Genomic DNA, 18,982 nt, shown 5'->3' on the forward strand with positions numbered 1-18,982 from the left:
CTGCTCCAGCTGAGTGACGAGGTTGGACCCTTCCGATTCTCGAGGGTCTATTGACGCATTAGGAGGCGCTCTTTCCATAAAAGCCAGCGATAATAGTAAGTCTAATATTAATAATCAAGCAAAACTTGTATTCCTTATGCTTATAACTTGTGGAGATTGTATCAAACCCGATTGAATTAATAAATTCAGTATTAATCTCTAGTTTCGCAAGCATCACAAATTACCCTTTTTCCGTAAGTGATCATAGTGTGGAAGTAAGTCGTTTTCTTCGAGTTCTTTCGCTCCATCGTCGAAAGCAGTTCTGTTCATTTTGATAAATATAACCAGATTATCTTTTCGTCGCAATAGTGATTCTCGAGAATTTACAAAATTTACTCTAACGGGTGGTTGTTCTCCTTCTGCATTATCTCCAGGTGTAAAGATGGTTTCGTTGAAAGCGTCATCGTCATCAGTTTGTTAATTACCGCCGTCGTCAAATCTCTATATATATACGGAGTAATTATTAAACTATAAGTCACATTATAAAACTATAACCATTCCATTCCTGTCACGAACAATCGTAGCGTTCTCCGCTCAAGATTTCAACAAGTCCTCTCGAAATTGCTGTAGCATTATTCGCTCAGAGTAATTGTCGGATCTCTTGTCTTAGCAATAACATCCTCAAGGCACTCTTTTACCTCCAGCAATTCTCCATACAACCCTGCTGTAATTCTTTAAGCATTATTTGCTCAGAGAATGCTCAACCACCTTGTCCCAGCGATATTCGCTCAGGAACTCTCGTCAATTCTCAATTCTCCCGCTTAATTACTTTAGCATTATTCGCTCAAAGTAATTAAGAATCCTTTTGGTCCTAGCGATTATCAATTCTCCCGCTTATTTAGCTTAGCGTTATTCGCTCAAGATAACTGCGAATCCTCATTATCCTACCGATATTCGCTCAGGATCTCCTGTCAATCCGCTGTTTCCTCCTTATAGTTATTTTTCCCCTTAATTGCTTTAACGATTATCCGCTTGGGGTAATTAAGAATCCTTTTCCTAGATGATATGGAAAAATAGAGCAGGGAAGAAACGACGAGAACGCGCATTCTGCAATACCAGAATTGGCTAAACCGTTCTCCCGTAATAACATCCGTCCTCTCCGGGAGATTCATCTCCGAAGACGCCTTGGCCGAACTGCGCAGGATAAACAAACTACATTCCGCTCCAACGATAGAAAGCACCAACCCATCTGCCATCGAGACAATCAACCTGACCGCGTCCACACTTGTCATAGACTTAACCGAGAATACAACAGAAAATCCACCCGCGCCAGAATTAAATTTTAACAAGATTACCGCGCGTTTTAAATCCATAGAAACTTTTGTAAAACGTACCTACGCAACTCTTCCCGAATCCACATAGAATGTTAAGAACTGTTAATATAATTAAATTCAATTTTTATATTACAAGAAAAGTTTAGTTTACAATGTTATATTTATATATTCAATAAATACTTTTTTATGTCTAATAAATAGTAAATACTTATGTTAATCTAAAGAAATCTCCATTTATTTATTAAGCTAAGACCTTGCCCTCAGTTTCGTACCCCATCAAATCGCACACGATCCGATCCTAGGTAATAGGGAGTAAAATCTTTGACCTAAAAAGAAACCGACGATCGCACCGCTCACGGAAGGTGTCTTAGCGTCCTTATGGACGTTGACCCATCCTGAGCCGCCGACCGTGCGTTCGACTCGCGGCACGCGCCTCAGTGCGTGTACCTGCGAGAGATAAAGGATATGCATTCCGTTTCATGCATAATGCGCAATATGTATCATTTATCCATGTTGTTCACCAAATGTTAAACAAGGACAAATGATGCATTATGTGCATCATCCATGAAACGGAATGCACCCAAGGTAAGTACCTGTTACTGTCCTTCAATATCCACACCCCTCTGGTTAGCCTTTCCTTCGCGCTTCCCAGTTTTACCTGAATTCTGGGGTTTGGACATAACATTCATAAACATATAAAAATCCCGGGGTTTGGACGTAACAATACATCAAAACAATAAAATAGGAACGAACATTTTAATTAATATTATTGATAGAGGATTGTATCATAAATTAAATAAATACCACTGTTAAGAGAGTAGAAAAACATTTATTAAAAGTATTGCAAAATCTGTCATACTTAAATAGATGTATCAAATAAGCCTTTATATCCCAGCGCATTCTTAATCTATTACAAGATAAAATTTGTAAATACATGTTGGCAACACGTTGGTACATTCGTATAAGTTACAAAAAAAGTATTAAAATGTTGTACTCTCATATAGATTATCGCCGAGAGAAAACGTTTTCACGAACGCCCTAATGCAATGGTCGATTCTTGAAAATCTTCTCATAGCAGTCTATCGAAAAGGTTTTGTAACTGAGTGAGATATCAGGGAAGAAATTATCATAGATATATATATACCATTTAATGCTAGATCACGTAATTGTATATGCTATTACTTTTTTGAACTCTTTTATATGACCATATTAGGTTACAAAAAATACGTATCAAATTCTAGGTCAGCAATACTCAACTTCAAATAAAGGCAATAATAGTTCCTGTAATAAATAATTACTACTTGAAGTTCGTGGATTATTTGAAAAATCTGCGAATGTATGCTGATCTAGTACTTCGCCCAGCTCACATTAAAATTCCAGCATTAATAGAAAAATACGGTAAAAAATGTATTAATTTTTTTAAACTTTTGTTCCTAAATTGTTAATAATGTGGGGTGCAGCAGCGATCCAGTTACCTTTTGCTCTTATGCATTGTTTTTAATAGTGGAGATGCTTTATATTTTATCAATGAAAATATTTTTCACGTATCGCAACAGGATGTATACAGAAAAATTGTAATGTTGCATAAAACATATAATACCACATAGGTGTAATGTCACACAATACGTACCAATAGTTCCAGAATGGTTGAATAATGTAGAGAAAACCAAGAACAAAAGTTACGCGGAATGAACATAACAAACGCAATTATTTAAAACCTATCGTTTCTGTACGAATCTGTTCGCTGCTATATATCGTTTTTTAAATGTTCCTCCTACCTCAGTAACGCTCAAACTCAGTGATGAAAGATTATGCGTTTATTATGTCGACGCCATAAAAACACAGCCAAAGTAAGAGTTACGTCATGTGGACTCGACAATTTCCCTTTTCCAGAAATGAATTAATATTGATGGAAAAAGGAAACGGATTTCGTAAAGATTTGAAGGGCCAAAGCAAGACTTTCAAAACAAGTCATGACAATAAAATAACAATATATTTTCCTAAGTCAGACGATAATATCAGTGATGGAAGGTACTCATATCCTAGAGTTGCTGTGCACACATCTATAGAACTGGCTAAAGACATGATGCGAAATAAAATGGTTTCTGCTTTAGGACTTAGTGTAGGTTGGGGTGGCATGATAGAAGATAGCAATTTTAATATGTTTCTCAATAAACTGAATGTTACAGAAGCAACACTAGATGGGTTTGATAAAATAAAAAGTTCAAATTATATAATGTACTTAGTCACTATTCCAAGAGTAAGACCTCATAAGTACATGAATCTGACTAAAGCTGATGCTCTGATATTCATTGTATTCAATATGATAAATGATGTTGTGATAAACATAACAATGCAAAAGACTAACCCAAATGCTCCATTGAAGTCAAACTTCATAAAAAAAAAAACACTTACATAACTAAAAGATCGAGAAATCGAGAGGAAACTTTTAGATGACGAAATCCAAACAGATAAAGGCATATGCGACTACGTTTTTATCAACTTTGCCAGATCCACGATGATAAATCTGGTGACGCGGCGCACCAAAGAGCTCTTAAATTCAAGAAAAATTTAATAAAAATTTTATTACATTGATTTTTCTATTTCCTGTTCAACCATCGCCGGGTCAACATCGCGTGTTACGAGCAGTTGCGAGATCCAAAGTAATCGCGAATAATCGTTCGACATCCGACGAGGAGGAGATAGTATCCGGCCGCGACCGTTATCTGCAGGCTTTATTGTAAGCTAATTAACATCCGAAAGTGAATATTTTTCGGAAATAAATCGTTTTTCATTAGAAAATCGCGAGTGAAGCAAGATGATGCAATCGGGGCGTTATCCATAATCCGTTATAATCCGTTGTAATCCTGTACTTTGTGTAGAAAATATATTATTGTTATTTGTTTTTAAAAAAAAGCAATTACAATTTAATTACTCTCATTAACCAAAATCCCAGCAAGTGCTTACCGAATACGAAATACAAGTCCAAGAATTGCTCGTGCTCGTTTTGAACCGACAATAAAGATATAAAACTATCCCAGATAACAATTCGTGCGGGGTCATATTACCTTCACGGCGTGATTAGCACACCGTGCATGCACGAACGCATCATGCTCGCTTCACGAAGTGATTTTGGCATACGTGCGCGTATAGAACTATGGGTAGTGATTACACACACGTGATGGCATATTAAACACACACATGATGACATAGTGCGATCTTTTACGATTAATATATAATTGATGATGAATTATAATATTGATCGTAAAAGATCGCACTACATATAAAAATAATATTTAAATATCAGATAAAATGGCAAAAACGTTACAAATACGTATAAATTCGGGTACATACGTATGCCAAAATCACTTCGTGAAGCGAGCATGATGCGTTCGTGCATGCACGGTGTGATAATCACGCCTAAGCGACCCCGCATGCTTTCATTGTTCGCCCGCCAACGTGACTCGCTCGACAGCAGCGGCTGGATTGTCATTTGTCGTCCTTCGTGATCCGAAAGTTCTCGCGGTAACATTTCGCGTGCTCCGCGTGCTCTGTATCCGAGTGCTTAAATAATAGTTCCCGTGTACCCATTTCTGCCTTCACGGGCCATCCACGCCTTCCTGGCTTATTCTCATCGAGCCTTGCCTATCCGTCTGGCGGTGTGAATTTTAAAAATCTCGCGTGTCCGCGCGCGACCGGCCGGTCGATTATGGCTGCAATCCATTTGATATGTTACAAATGCTTCGAAGCGTTCTTTGTTTTCTTCTTTCTTCACTGAAAGAAAAGAGAAGAGAATTCCAAGCATTTATAGCATTAAATGGACTGCAGCCTATATCTCAACGGGACGCTTATTCCGCTCGCGCGGTCTCACGCCTGTTCGCGCCTTGCCATTCGCCCCTCGTCGCCGTCGTAAGGAGGAGGATCGAGCTAATCGATCAACGCCAGTTGCGCGAGGTTACTAGGATTATTTATATATAAATATATATATATATATATATATATATTAAATATTAAATATTAAATATATATATTTAAATATTTAAACATCGGAAAAATGGGTTCATCGGCTCATGGTAGTCCTTAATGTGTGCGGTCATGTTGGTGTGTGCCTGTGCGCGCGCGCGCGCGCGCGTGTGTGTGTGTGTGTGTGTGTGTGTTTGCGCGCGCGCACGTGATATTATTTACACCTAAAGTCCCTTTATAAAGGGACTCTATTTACACCTACTCACACACACACACACACACACACACACGCACACGCACACGCACACGCACACGCACACGCACACGCACACGCACACGCACACGCACACGCACACGCACACGCACACGCACACGCACACGCACACGCACACGCACACGCACACGCACACGCACACGCACACGCACACGCACACGCACACGCACACGCACACGCACACGCACACGCACACGCACACGCACACGCACACGCACACGCACACGCACACGCACACGCACACGCACACGCACACGCACACGCACACGCACACGCACACGCACACGCACACGCACACGCACACGCACACGCACACGCACACGCACACGCACACGCACACGCACACGCACACGCACACGCACACGCACACGCACACGCACACGCACACGCACACGCACACGCACACGCACACGCACACGCACACGCACACGCACACGCACACGCACACGCACACACACACACACACGCACACACACACACACACACACACACACACACACACACACACCAACATGACCGCACACATTAAGGACTACCATGAGCTGATGAACCCATTTTTCCGATGTTTGACGCTCTGTAACTCGAAAACTGTCCATTTTTGGACTTAGTGCTCATAGTCACTTTTCATCAGGACGTCATAAACTACATCATACTAAATTTTTTTAGCCAATTTGACCGGGATCTATTTATCCGTGGTTTGGTGCGGAATCCTTTAAACTTGTCGGTTTTAATTGCTGTCGTATCGAGATATGATTTCATTGAGTTTCAACTTTATAAAATGTATGAGAGAGCGTATATCTTGAGAGCATATATATGTATGTATAATATATGTGAGAGCAATTGATGCTCATATGAGCCGCACGCATGCGGCACTCACGTGTGTGCAAATTTTAAAATAAGAATGTTTATAAATAAATATATATTTGGTCTTCTTTAATTTAACGTTTTTATAACTGTAATAGTACATATATTAGATTTATATTAAAAAGTAGGGTACAAGGTGAGAGCAATTGATGCTCATATGACCCGCATGCATGTGGCACTCACGCGTGCGAGTCATATGAGCATCATTTGAGGACACATCTGTCTAGCACCGTGAGTGCACGCCGTGTAAATTATTTGCACGACGTGCACGCGTCGTGAGCTCACTTTGCGGGCATTTTGTTATCTGGGATGTTTTGTCTATTAACAAAACAAGGTCGCGAGACAGACCAAAAATCAAAGACTGTCGCCGTCTCTAATAAAAGAGAAATTGGCAATAATAAAAAAACGGATGATTTATTACTGGAAGAAGCGATAGCTTGCACCCCCTAAAAATAAGAAAGATGAGGGCTTTACAACAAGACTCACCAATAAGCAGCCGTAAAAATCGATATCTATATCTAGCTCGCCATAAATAGGCGAAAACCAAAATTGTACAATAAGCGGTGATGCTCACACGTAGAACTTATTACCATTGAATTTTACCAAAATTAAAATCTACATCCCGGATGAGAAACAGCTTATAAACCAAAATCGTTGAAATGGAAACCTGACACATCCCATGACAAAATCCACCATATTAACCTATTGTCATTAACTTTAATAGTTCTTGTCTGGTTTAACCCTATACTTGGGCTAACCAACACCTGCATTTGGTCAAAGCTCAATGTAGGTAGTATTCATTAATTGAATATCAGTATCAATGTCAGTATTAATTAATTAATCAACGTCAATATTAGTCAGTGCGTCAACATAGATTCTATGCGTAAATTTAATTTGCCAAGTGCTGACAAGACCCTTCAAATCCAGCCCAGACAGCACATCAAAATTATTTTTTCCACCCTTAAAATGTACACTCGTGTACACTTTAAAACCAAATGTTTAGACTAATATTTAAGAAGAGCTTACTTACAACTTTCACATAGCTAGATGGTGTAATGCTTATTGGTACATCAGATCAGATTTGATCCTTCATAAAAATCCTAACGAAAATTTATTTCGTTAAACAAAATTTGTTAAAAAAAATTAACTGCAAGTACTCTCCATACCATGATGAGCGACAAGGACGATTTAACCATTGCGGTGTCCTCTTCATTTTTACTGATAGAATTTATAAACAAATTTCTAACGGCCGATGTCCGGCTGAGGTTATTCAGATACCGATTTACAAATCAATTGCGAGTTGTGTGTGGGAGTGCGGAATATTGTTTCTGCCAAACAGCTTCTCTGAAGCTTAAGTACTCAAATATACTGCAATATTTTCATATTCAAGGAACTAAAAAAGGCCTCTCGTACGTCAAAAAACTAAAAGGTCTAGAACGTTTGGACCTTAGAATGACGTTTATAACATTTAAATTTGTTTGCAAAATACTGCAAGAAACTCGACGAATGCGTATCTGACTTTTGCCCGGCATGACAGAAGATCTAGATGCAGACGCAATTATATAATGCAGTTGAGAAATTCGTGTACAGACTTGGAAATTTTAGATTTATTGGGAGGGATTATTTTGTCGCAAAATATTGATGACCTTTGTGAATGCAAAAATTTACGAAAATTGTATATTTTATGGATGTAAGTTTGTGCTATATTTTTTTAATGCATATTATTGTTACGTCCTGTGGACTCCACAATTTCCCTTTTTCGCAAAAACCTGTTTTCGACCTCTTGGATTGAGGCGCGGTGAAGCTAAGAATTTAGATTTTGACGCAGGAATCACATCAGCCGATTTCCCTTCTTCTCCAACAAACACTGCGATTAACATCGAATTCATTCGCAGTACATCTGGAGTCCTTGCCCAAACGAAATCTTTTAGATTAGCGCACATCAACTTTGCTACGATGACGCCAATGGGCTCCATTACTCAAGCCATAATGCAAATGCCTATATTAGGTACGCATACAATCCAAAAGCGAGGGAAAATATATTCTTTCTCTAACTTTTAAGAACAGGATTCAGCATATGGACTGGGTATTGTGTTCACTCCTAACTTATTTAAAGTGAGTGAAACACCGTCGCAAGCCACCAAATGGCCATCAGCACTGTTCCACTGACGTACATAGAAAATCGTAATGTACGCAGACAAACCATCCCCGAAGACTATCTTAAGGATGAGTTCACTACTCTGGCCCAAGAAGGCCATGATTACCGTCTAATGATGGTACAAGGTAAGGTTATAACTAAGAGATAACTTACCTATGGGTTATAAACCCCCGAGTCTATGACTCCCCACTGCAGACCATAATATCAAACCTTTGTGGTAAACCTCACTACTATAAAACTTTACTATAAACTTTCACTACTATAAAACACGGCGACATGACGCGCCAAAGGGCCCTTAATCCCAGACAGAGTTTGATGAAGATCTTTATTACATCGCGCAACTAGCTCAAAATTGCTCGCGCGATGTTTCTGACAAACAGAAACGAGGTCTAAAACGTGCTTTTAAAAATCCTGTAAAAGGCACGTGGTGGAGATTTCTGTTTGCAATAAAACTGCAATTAAAATTAGATGGAATGCATTTGTCTGTCGATACTGAAAATAGGGTCCCAAGATAAACTAAGAATTCAGACCCCTGATAAAAAAAGAAATTGGCGATAGCCGAAAAATAGGATGAGTCACTGGAAGAATCGCTGGATTGCACCCCTGATAGGACAGTCGGGGCCTTACGAGACGACTCACCAATGGAAAACCGGAAAAATCGATAACCGTCTCTAGCTTTCTAGGATAGGCGAAAACTTAAAATCTACCTCTTGGGTGAAAAACATCTCGCCCAATAAGAAATCTTCTCGGAAATCCTTTAAACAAAAATTAGAAACATCCAGTCAACCAGAAGTTCCCACAAAGAAATCTACCCTTTCCATCCTTGGAACTTTTTTATATAAATTGCGACATTGCGGAACTCCCCTTCTTAATTCAGTTCATCCGTCTACGAGCAATATCACCTTCAAAATCTTGAGTTTAAAGTTCAAATTTGTGCGCGGACTTAAACTCGACGAAAGCCTACCCACCGGGCCCAAAGCATCCAGCCAAACGCAACGAGAAGGAATCCGCTCCAACGTTTCGAAAGCTCATCAAGTAGTAAGTCTCTTAATCCTTTTTCTTTTTCGCGCTATCGCCCTCCTTCTTAAATGGTCTATCGACTGTTGGATCCCCGGGAGTTTATTATAACGAGTAGCATCGCAAATTTGGATCGATCGGGGTGGGCATTAAATTCGCGGCGGTCGTTGGCGTTGTCGCAGGTTTGGCTTGACTCCCGGCGTCTTCGTCCTTGTCGCGGATTCAGCCGGTTCACTGTCATTCTGAGATTATCGTGGGTTTGGGTCGATCGGTGTAGGCATTGGATTCGCGGCGATCGTTGGCGTTGTCGCGGGTCTGGCTGACTTGTCGGCCTTTGACTCCCGGCGTCTTTGTCGCTGTCGCAAACTCAGCCGGTTCACTGACACCCTGAGCTCGTAACGATTTCCTTTTGTTTGTTTTGTATGCTTCTGACCGGGTCCGAGGAAGATCGACCACTAAGCTAAATTTATGTAACTTCATTTCTTAAATAATAGTGATAATAGCGGGCAGAATGGCTATTTCCAAATAGGTTTTCCCTTAAAAATCCTGCCCAATCACCTCCGCACTTATGTACCATCCGAGAAGAATCCACACACATTACACACATATCCGACATTCACGCTTATAAATGTATTCAGCTTATTTGCCTAATTCCTATTTATTGTCCACCTAGTTCATATTATTGTAATAAAATATTTTATTGTAATAAAATGTTTAGCTTATGTTAAATGTTAATTTTAAACTGCATTGATTTATAACTTAAAAACCTCTAACCCTACTCTTCCACCTCTCAAAATCGCTCGAGGTCCGAACCTAAGTTCAAGGGATTAAATTCCTTGACTTAAAAGAAGACCGACGATCGCACCGCTCACGGAAGGCGTCCTAGCGTCCCTACGGACGTTGACCCTTCCTGAGTCATAAAAGTGCGTTCGGCTCGCGCCACGCGCCTCAGAGCGTGTACCTGCGAGCGACATTTGTAAGTATCTAGTTGCGTCCTTCCTTACCCCGACCCCTCTGGTTAGCCTTTCCTTTGCTTCCTAGATTTTTTATCCTAGTTCCGGGGTTGGACGTAACATATTATACCAATACATTCTAATGTATTATCATTATTATTATTATTATTATTATTATTATTATTAGTATTATTATTATTATCATTATTATTAATATTATTGTTGTTGTTGTTGTTGTTATTATTATTGTGGTTGTTGTTGTTGTTGTTGTTGTTGTTGTTATTATTATAACTTTACTATACACTGTTTTAACACACTACTATTATTTTACCATTTCAATATATTTTAATGTATTATATTAATGCAAATTTATTATATTATAAACTTACTGTTATCATTTTTTTTTTACGTATAATTATTTCAACATATTATTATTACATTGTTTGAGCACTATTGTTGTGCCCTCCTTTTACGGCGGGACACTATGGGATCTTTTATTCCAAGGAGGAGGCAGGAATGATTATTACGGCTTTCAATAAAAGACAACTTTAATTAATCCACTCTGAGTTACAATGATTATTCGCGTGTAACGCCCGTCGCTTTGAGACTCCAATTGCCCTCTCGTCTCCTCTTGTCGCTTCCTTTTCAATTCTCGTCTTGTCCTTCGATATCGCTGAGTTGCTCGATCGTATCTGGACGGATCGCGCAACTCATCTTTTGCTGATTCGGCGTTGCGTAATTCTCTCGGGCTTTCGCGGTCGCGTTCCTTATTGTTATTCTCGGTCTTTCTTAGTATTATTATTTTATACTATAATATAATTATTTTATTATTACATTTTGATTGGGGCCGCAACATCCCTTCCCCTTTGAGAGAAGGAAACTGCGGTCGGTAGTTTTCGTTACAAATTTTCGCTGCTTATCCTATTTCTATTTCTATTAGGGTGGTTTATTTTCTTTATTATTTTTGTTTCTGAGGTTACATTCTTCTTATTTTCTAGTATAGTATCGCTGAGTCGCTCCGTACGTGCGGTCGGGCGCTCGCTCGTTTCTTATGTCTTTTTATTACATAGGTGATTATTCCTACTATGCTTAATATAATTATCAACGTAAGTGTCGATCCTACGGGATATATGACATAAGAATTTTTTATTAGGGTGTCTTGGGATTTTTCCAATTCTTTATTTATCTCACTTATTTCTAGACTTAATTCCATTAATTCGTTCGGATTCTTAATTACAGGTTCTAATCTAATTTCTTTTTTTGCTTGTTCGTTAATATTTTTATTTATGTTTGTTAGCGTTAGGTTAAAATCTGCTAGGTGCATTTCTATTTGTCTCATAGTCGTTTGTCTTTTTGTTTTTATAATAATGTCGGGTGTGGTTAGTTTACAATTTTCGTTTATACTTAGTTTTCCTGTTCGCTCGATTTCTACCTTTTGTTCCGCCTGATCGTTACATTGAATCGTCAGCTGTTGTTTTCTCGGCGTCGAGAATAGCCAGGTTTGTGGTTCGCTTAATGTTATCCACAAGGTTACATCTGACACCATTTCCCGCCTCTCGCAGGCGTTTACATATCCCGGCGTCCCCACATAAACTTGCACTTCGCAGGGTGCGTTGGTCCTTACAAAATATATCGGGCAGTTTCGGTCGCATACGTAATTTGCTCCGTTTCGTTTACAGTCGTTTAAATCGCGTTCCTCTAGCGTTATGTAATTATGATTCTCTTTGTCTATTGCTAATATGTTGTGAGTAATTCTTAAGAAGGTGAAAATATTCACGTGGTTAAGGACAGGTAATGGTGTCGTTTTTATTATGTCATACACGGGGTATGCTACCACGGGAAATTTGATTATCGTATAAATGTTCGGTTTATCATAATATGCGTTAATTTCTACATAGTTTTGTATCTCGTTCCAATTTTCTACTCTAGTTTTAAACGGAAAGTGGGATCCCTGCGTCAATTGTGACGTTGCCTCTTTTAGTTCGGTTATTATTTTTTCTATTGGTAATAGGCGGGTGAGTATTACTCCTTCCCGCGAATATGTGAGGTAGTCTATCGTGTCTTTCACGTCTTCCATTAGATCCTCTGTAATTGCGGTTAGTATTAAAAGCTGTTCGTCTATTTCTTCTCTTTTTGCGTACAGTGCTGTTTCCAGCTGTATCCGTCTCGTGACGTTCGTCATCAGTTGCTCGTTATGGTATAACGATTTTTCTAAGGCCTTCATGTGGCCTATTGTGGCATTTATCACCTTTAATTGACTTTTTGCGGTGTGCCGTAGAGTCTGTTGCTGATTTTGTATCAGTTCAAGCTGCTCTTGTATGTGTTTTGCGTCATCGGCATCCATAGTGCCGAACAGCGTTTTTCTGATCGTGCCGATCGCGTCTATTAACCCTCGTTTATTATTATTTGTTTTATATATAGTCTGTAATCGCATTAATAGTTGCGTTAATTTTTTGTTATTTTTCTCTATCGTATGGAGAATGTTTTTGCACGTCTGCTGCGTGTCCTTCGCGATTATCGTTTCGCATACTTCTTCGGCTTGCTGTAGAAATTCCTGAAGTTGGTGATATCGGTTTCCTAGGGCTGCTACGTCGATTTTAATCGCTAGTTTCCATGTAGCTTCTACCTGTTGCAATTGTCCGGTTCTCTCAAAGTATATTCCCGGCTCGCTGCTGAATTGTCGTATTTCGTACGATGGTGCTGTCTCAGGTTTCGCTTTTTTTCGAATTTTTACCTTGGCTTGATAATGCCTTCTCCTCGCGTTTTTTTTTTTGTCTTCGCGCGTTTAGTTGCTCTTGAGGCTTAGATCTGAGCACATATACTAATTGCAACCGTTTTTTTGTTCCGTCGACGTGCGACGCATGTTAGCGCACGTACTGGCTACGCGCTACTCGTGCGGGTGCCGTGAGTGGGGGTGCCGCGCTTAGTGCGCGAGTGCGGCGAATTTGGGTTCGGGGCCGACGTCGCCCCCTCCTACCTACGCAGAGGCGTTGCTAACGCCCCCGGACACCTGGGTGCATCTTCTCCATCCCCTGGAGGTCACCTTGAATGTGGCCACCGGACGTCGTGTGGTGCGACGTGTTTGATGTTCGGTAAGTACTTATTGTCTAGTTTTCATTAGTTTTTACTATCGCCTATTTTCTATTGCCTGCTTTCTATTGCTTGTTTTTGTTCTCTTACGCTGCTTTTACTGTTCTATAAAGGGCTTTAATCGGTTTACGTGTACTCGCGTAGTTTTCCGTCCCTTTTTGATCGTATAATTTACGTCTGAGTGTTTTTCAATTACTTCGTACGGTCCTATCCACGGGGATTCTAATTTTTTCGATCTCCCTCTGCGCACCGTTTCGTCGTGTAAGAGAACTTTGTCTCCCACTCGGAAATTGATTTCTTTTGTCTTCTTATCATACGTCTCCTTGGCCTTAGATTTTTCGTTTCGCAAATGTTCTTTTGCAACTCGTTGTGTCGCTCTTAATTTTTCTTTTAGCTCTTGCGCGTAATTGTCATAAGTATACGTTGGTTTCGGTGGTTGCGACAGTGCCGTCGGTAGTGTCGCTCGGTGCCCGTATACTAATTCAAAGGGTGTAAGCCCGGTCGCTGTGTGTGGCGTCGTGTTATACGCGAACATTGCGTATGGCGTCCATTCGTCCCAGTCTGTCTGGTCCGCGTTAATATAATGTCGCAAGTATTCGGCTAATGTTCTATGAGAGCGTTCCAATGCTCCATTACTCTAGGGATGGTAGGCCGTTGTTTGAATTTTTTCTATCTTCAGTAATTTACACGTGCTTTTAAATATTTCGCTAAGGAAGTTCGTTCCTCTATCCGTCAGTACTTTGTCGGGGATACCGTATTCAAAGATAATCTTTGTGACGAATTCTTTCGCGATTGTATTCGCTTCTTGATTAGGTACAGGTATCGCCTTACTGAATTTCGATAAATTATCCTGAAACGTGAGGATATATTTATTTCCGTTTTCGGTCACCGTCAATGGTCCTACTATATCTAGAGCACATTTTTCGAACGGTTTGTCCGCGGTGTTTGTTATTACTAAGGGTGCTTTATTTTTTCGCGATAACTTGTTCTTCTGACATAGTTCGCATTTGTTAATGTAATCTTCGACGTCTCGAGTTAATCCTCTCCAGTTATGCGTCAACCTTATTCGGTTTATGGTGCGTTCCACACCCTGATGTCCTCCTACAGGTGCATCATGGTATTCGTATAATATACGTTGCTTCTCTTCTTCTGTGTATTTTCTTTCGTTTTCCTCTTCGTTATTCTCTTCCTTCTCTATCTTGTTGATATCTGTCGGAACATGTCGACTCAGCGCGTCCGCGTTTCTATTCTCTTGACCGGCCTTGTGTACGATAGTGTAGTCGTATTCTTTTAATTTCAATCTCCATCGGATTAATCGTGATCCGGGGTCCTTTACGTTAAATAGCCAAACCAATGATTTATGATCTGTCACTATGGTAAATTTTGTTCCATAAACGTATGGTCGGAAGTGTTTCACTGCCCATATTATCGCTAGTAATTCTTTCTCGGTAGTATTATAATTTTGCTCGGCTTTAGATAGTACTCTGCTCGCATACGCCACGGGTTGATCTTGACCTATCTTTCCCTGTGACAGTATGGCTCCTATTGCGTAATCTGACGCGTCGGTCGTTACTACAAATTCTTGGGAGAAGTCCGGGTATTTTAATACCGGTGCTGTAGTTAGTTTTTCCTTAAGTATTTCAAATGCGTTTTGTTGTTCTGCGTTCCACTCGAATTTGATATCTTTTCTGGTCATCTTTGTGAGTGGTTTGGCGATTGCTGAAAAATCTTTAATAAATCTTCGATAATATCCGGCTAATCCTACGAAAGCCTGGATGTCCTTTACCTTTGTTGGTCTCGGGAAGCTTTTTACTGCTTCTAATTTTGAAGGGTCTGGCAAGATTCCGTTTTCTGTTATTACATGTCCGAGATACGTCACTTCTTTCCGAAGGAATTCGCATTTATCGGGCTGTAATTTCAAATTATATTTTCTCAGTCTTTTTAGCACTTCAATTAATCTCTTATTGTGCTCTTGCAAACTTGCTCCGTATATCGTCTATTATATCGTCTAGATAGACTAAGCATTGTAATCCTACTAGTCCTGCTAAAACGGCTATTATTGCTCGTTGAAATGTCGCTGGGGCATTTTTCAATCCAAAAGGCATTCGATTATACTCGTAATGTCCGTATTGTGTCGAGAACGCTGTTTTTTCTTTATCTTCTTCTTCCATCGGGATTTGATGATATCCCGAGGCGAGGTCTAGCGTGGTAAAATATTTTGCTTTTCCCAGTTGGTCTAGGATATTGGTTATGTTTGGCAATGGGAAGGAATCTCCCTCCGTTAGGTCGTTCACAAACCGAAAATCTATTACCACTCTCAGTTTTAATTTTCCTGATGCGTTTCTTTTCTTTGGTACTACTAGCAACGGCGCATTCCACGGGCTCGTGCTAGGTTTAATAATTCCGTTTTTCAACATTTCTTTCACTTGTCTATTCACTTCTTCCTTGTGCTTTTCTGGCAAACGGTACGGTCGGACGTTGACCCGGTACGCTGCCCGCCTTCGTGGTAATCTTATGCGCGACGATATCAGTGCATGTCAGTGGTTCTCCTTCCACATGCAATACATCGCTGTAATCTCTGCAAATTTCCATAATGGCTTTCTTTTCTTCTTCGTTTAAGTGTTGTGTGCGTATCAATTTTTCAACCTTTTTGCTACGCGGCATTGTTTCTTCTGCCTTGGCTACTTGGTTTATTTCTATCTCTTTTGCTTCTTCTTGCTCTAACTCTTCTAATGTTACTTGCGGCATTAGCATTTCGACTGTCTTCTCCGTCGTATTTAGTATGCTTGCCGGACATAGAAAGTTTTCTGGCATCACTAGACAGTTTCCTATGAACACTCCTGGCATTGTCTCTTCTGCCTGTATTATTCCTAGTGAATTTTTATCGGTCGCGACTTGTACTATTGTCTCGCTTCGCGGTTTCAAAACTATTTTCTTATACGGGTATAATTTTAATGTGCTATTCCCTATGCGTATTGCGCTCGACTCGTAACTATATGACGCTCGATGTTTCTTTATAAAATCTACGCCCAGTATTCCGTCGTATTCTATCGGAAAATCATCCTTGACGACATATATTGTGTGCTTAATCTTTCTATCTTTCAAGTCAATAGTTGCTGTAAATTTTCCAATCGTATGGGCTTTATGACCTGTTACTCCTGTAAGGGCCATTTTATCCTCTTCTATCATTGTTTCGCCTTTCAAATGTTTTACTTTTATTATTGACACGGCCGCTCCGGTATCGAACAGTAAATTTATTTTTTCGCGCTTCGCTTCTCGCATGGGCAGAGTGATTAAATCCAGCCCTGCATGCTTTCGCGGCTTGTTCGTCAGGTGTGACATTTGATACTCTAACGCCGGTCGGCGCTGCTTTGTGTCCTCTTTATCTTCCTCATCGCTATTCGCGGCTGAATTACTGTCCTTTGTTCTCGGGCCATTCGTTTTCGGGCGAAAATTTTTATTTTGTCCTCGCGGATTATTAGGTTTGTTGTGATTTGTCCTTTCTTTATTTGGTCGACCATTTAACAACCAGCATTCTTCGCGCATGTATCCTGCCTTCTTGCAGTAATTGCAGACTTTATCTATCGCGTTTACGCGGGGTGTCCTATCGGGTTTCGGTAAGGAGAAACGGTTCGCATATCTATTGGTACGACATTCCCTTCCAAGGTGCCCGTATTTTCCGCATTTTTGGCATTGTAATATTGATCGGTTATCGCGCGGTTGCGGCGAGTACGCATAATTATTTTTGGGACGCGGCGGAAATCCACTCGGCCCGTTTACTTTTTCTTCGGCGCTCGCTTCTTGTAATGTTGCGAAATGCTGAGCTCGAACAAGTAACTTGATCTCGTGTCTCAATCCTAATTGGAAATTCTGTAATGCCTATTGTTGAATCGTTTCTAATATAGTTCGCTTGCTTTCTATGGTGTGATTTCTTCCCTCAATCATGGAGTCGTATAGCTCCATCGCTAGCTTATCAGCTCTTAATCCGAATGCTCTTGCATTTTCTCCGGGTTTTTGCTTGAGTGTATTAAACTCTAGTTGTAAGTGTGTTGTGCTTTTGCGGCTCAAATAGCAAACTTCTAATTCCTTCTTTAGTTGTGCGAAATCTCTTATCTTTCGCGTTTGAAAATCTATCATCGCTCTTCCTTTTAACTTTGTGCATAGCACTGCTTCTAATAGCGTTCCTTCTTCCATAGGATTTATGTTTTTTATTGCATATGACGCGGCGCTTAAGAATTCTTGTAATTTACTCGAGGTTCCGTCGAACTCAGGTATCATGTCTCGTGCCTCTTTTAAACGTAGATATCCGATTGCGCGTTCCGCTTGGTTCCGAATATCGTATGACGTTCTTCCGTACGTTACTTCGAACGGGAGGTTACTTGGCTCGCGTCTCGCGTGAAATTCGCGGTGTTCAGGATTCGCCGTTTCTAGTTGATTTACGCGATCTTATAAGTTGCGGATTCCGTTTAATATCTCGTCGAGAATGGAATCTCTATCGTCTCGCGGCGGTCCGGCCCGTGCGGGTATCCGGTTACGGTGATTCGCCGGGGTGCCTCTTTGTGATAGCACTTGATTAAGACGGTTTATTTCTTCGTCTATTTCCTCTGGGGTTATCGGCGCGTTGTCATTTACGTTATTCGCGTCGTGGTTGCTATTTGTTGCTTCCGCCATCTCGATTACGTTCACGTGTCTCAGGGCAGAATAATACTCTTGCGGGTCAAATACGCTACTATCATACGAGGTCAATGAGAACTCTCGTCTGTGTGTTCGCCTACTGGTCGTACTGTTCGCGTCTTCGGACTGTGTGTGCGCGTGTGAGGGGTGGAGTCTATTTTTGTCGGGGCAGTTATTTTGTCCTATTACTCTCGCGTCTAAAATTATAACGGAATCGTCGAATTGTTCGCGTTCGATTACGCTGTTCTGGTGTAATTCCGATTCTGATTCGCTTTCGCTTGAGTAGTACGCGTCTAAATTTCTACGCACAGTTTCGCGATTGTCGCTTACGCCTTCTTCGGTCGTTTGCACGGGGCTTAGCGGTCTATTTCTACGCGCTCGTCGTGACGTCTCGCTATGGAGCCACGATTGGTTTTGTTCCGCAGGTGGATTTTCGTTTTCCGACATTTACGGTGATTGCGCTTTACATAGTTTGCTTAATCGACTTACATTACGGTCGCTAGTCGCATGTTGCTGGTCGGTGCTCGTGCCGCCTTATCTGTCGGTGAGCCTCCGTTGAGGTAGGTCGGCGCCTTCTCGGGTTACGCTGCTCGCTTGTCCCTCGTCGGCCGCTACCGTGTTGTCCGCTGTTTTTGAATCTGGCTGTCTGTGTCTCCGTTGAGGATGTTGCACTGCC

At 40.7% G+C, this 18,982-nt stretch overlaps 1 protein-coding gene and 1 pseudogene across 1 annotated transcript in view; one reads left to right on the forward strand and one right to left on the reverse strand.

Moving 5' to 3' along the window:
• LOC143907447 (uncharacterized) overlaps positions 1-18,982 on the forward strand; it is a 95,690-nt gene that overhangs the window by 15,321 nt on the left and 61,387 nt on the right. The gene's annotated exons all lie outside the window — the stretch shown is intronic.
• LOC143907452 (uncharacterized) lies at positions 11,073-18,753 on the reverse strand (annotated as a pseudogene).

This window comes from Temnothorax americanus, unplaced genomic scaffold (genome assembly GCF_048541705.1).
Source record: "Temnothorax americanus isolate GAGA-0224 unplaced genomic scaffold, ASM4854170v1 Scaffold80, whole genome shotgun sequence".
Taxonomy (NCBI): domain Eukaryota; kingdom Metazoa; phylum Arthropoda; class Insecta; order Hymenoptera; family Formicidae; genus Temnothorax; species Temnothorax americanus.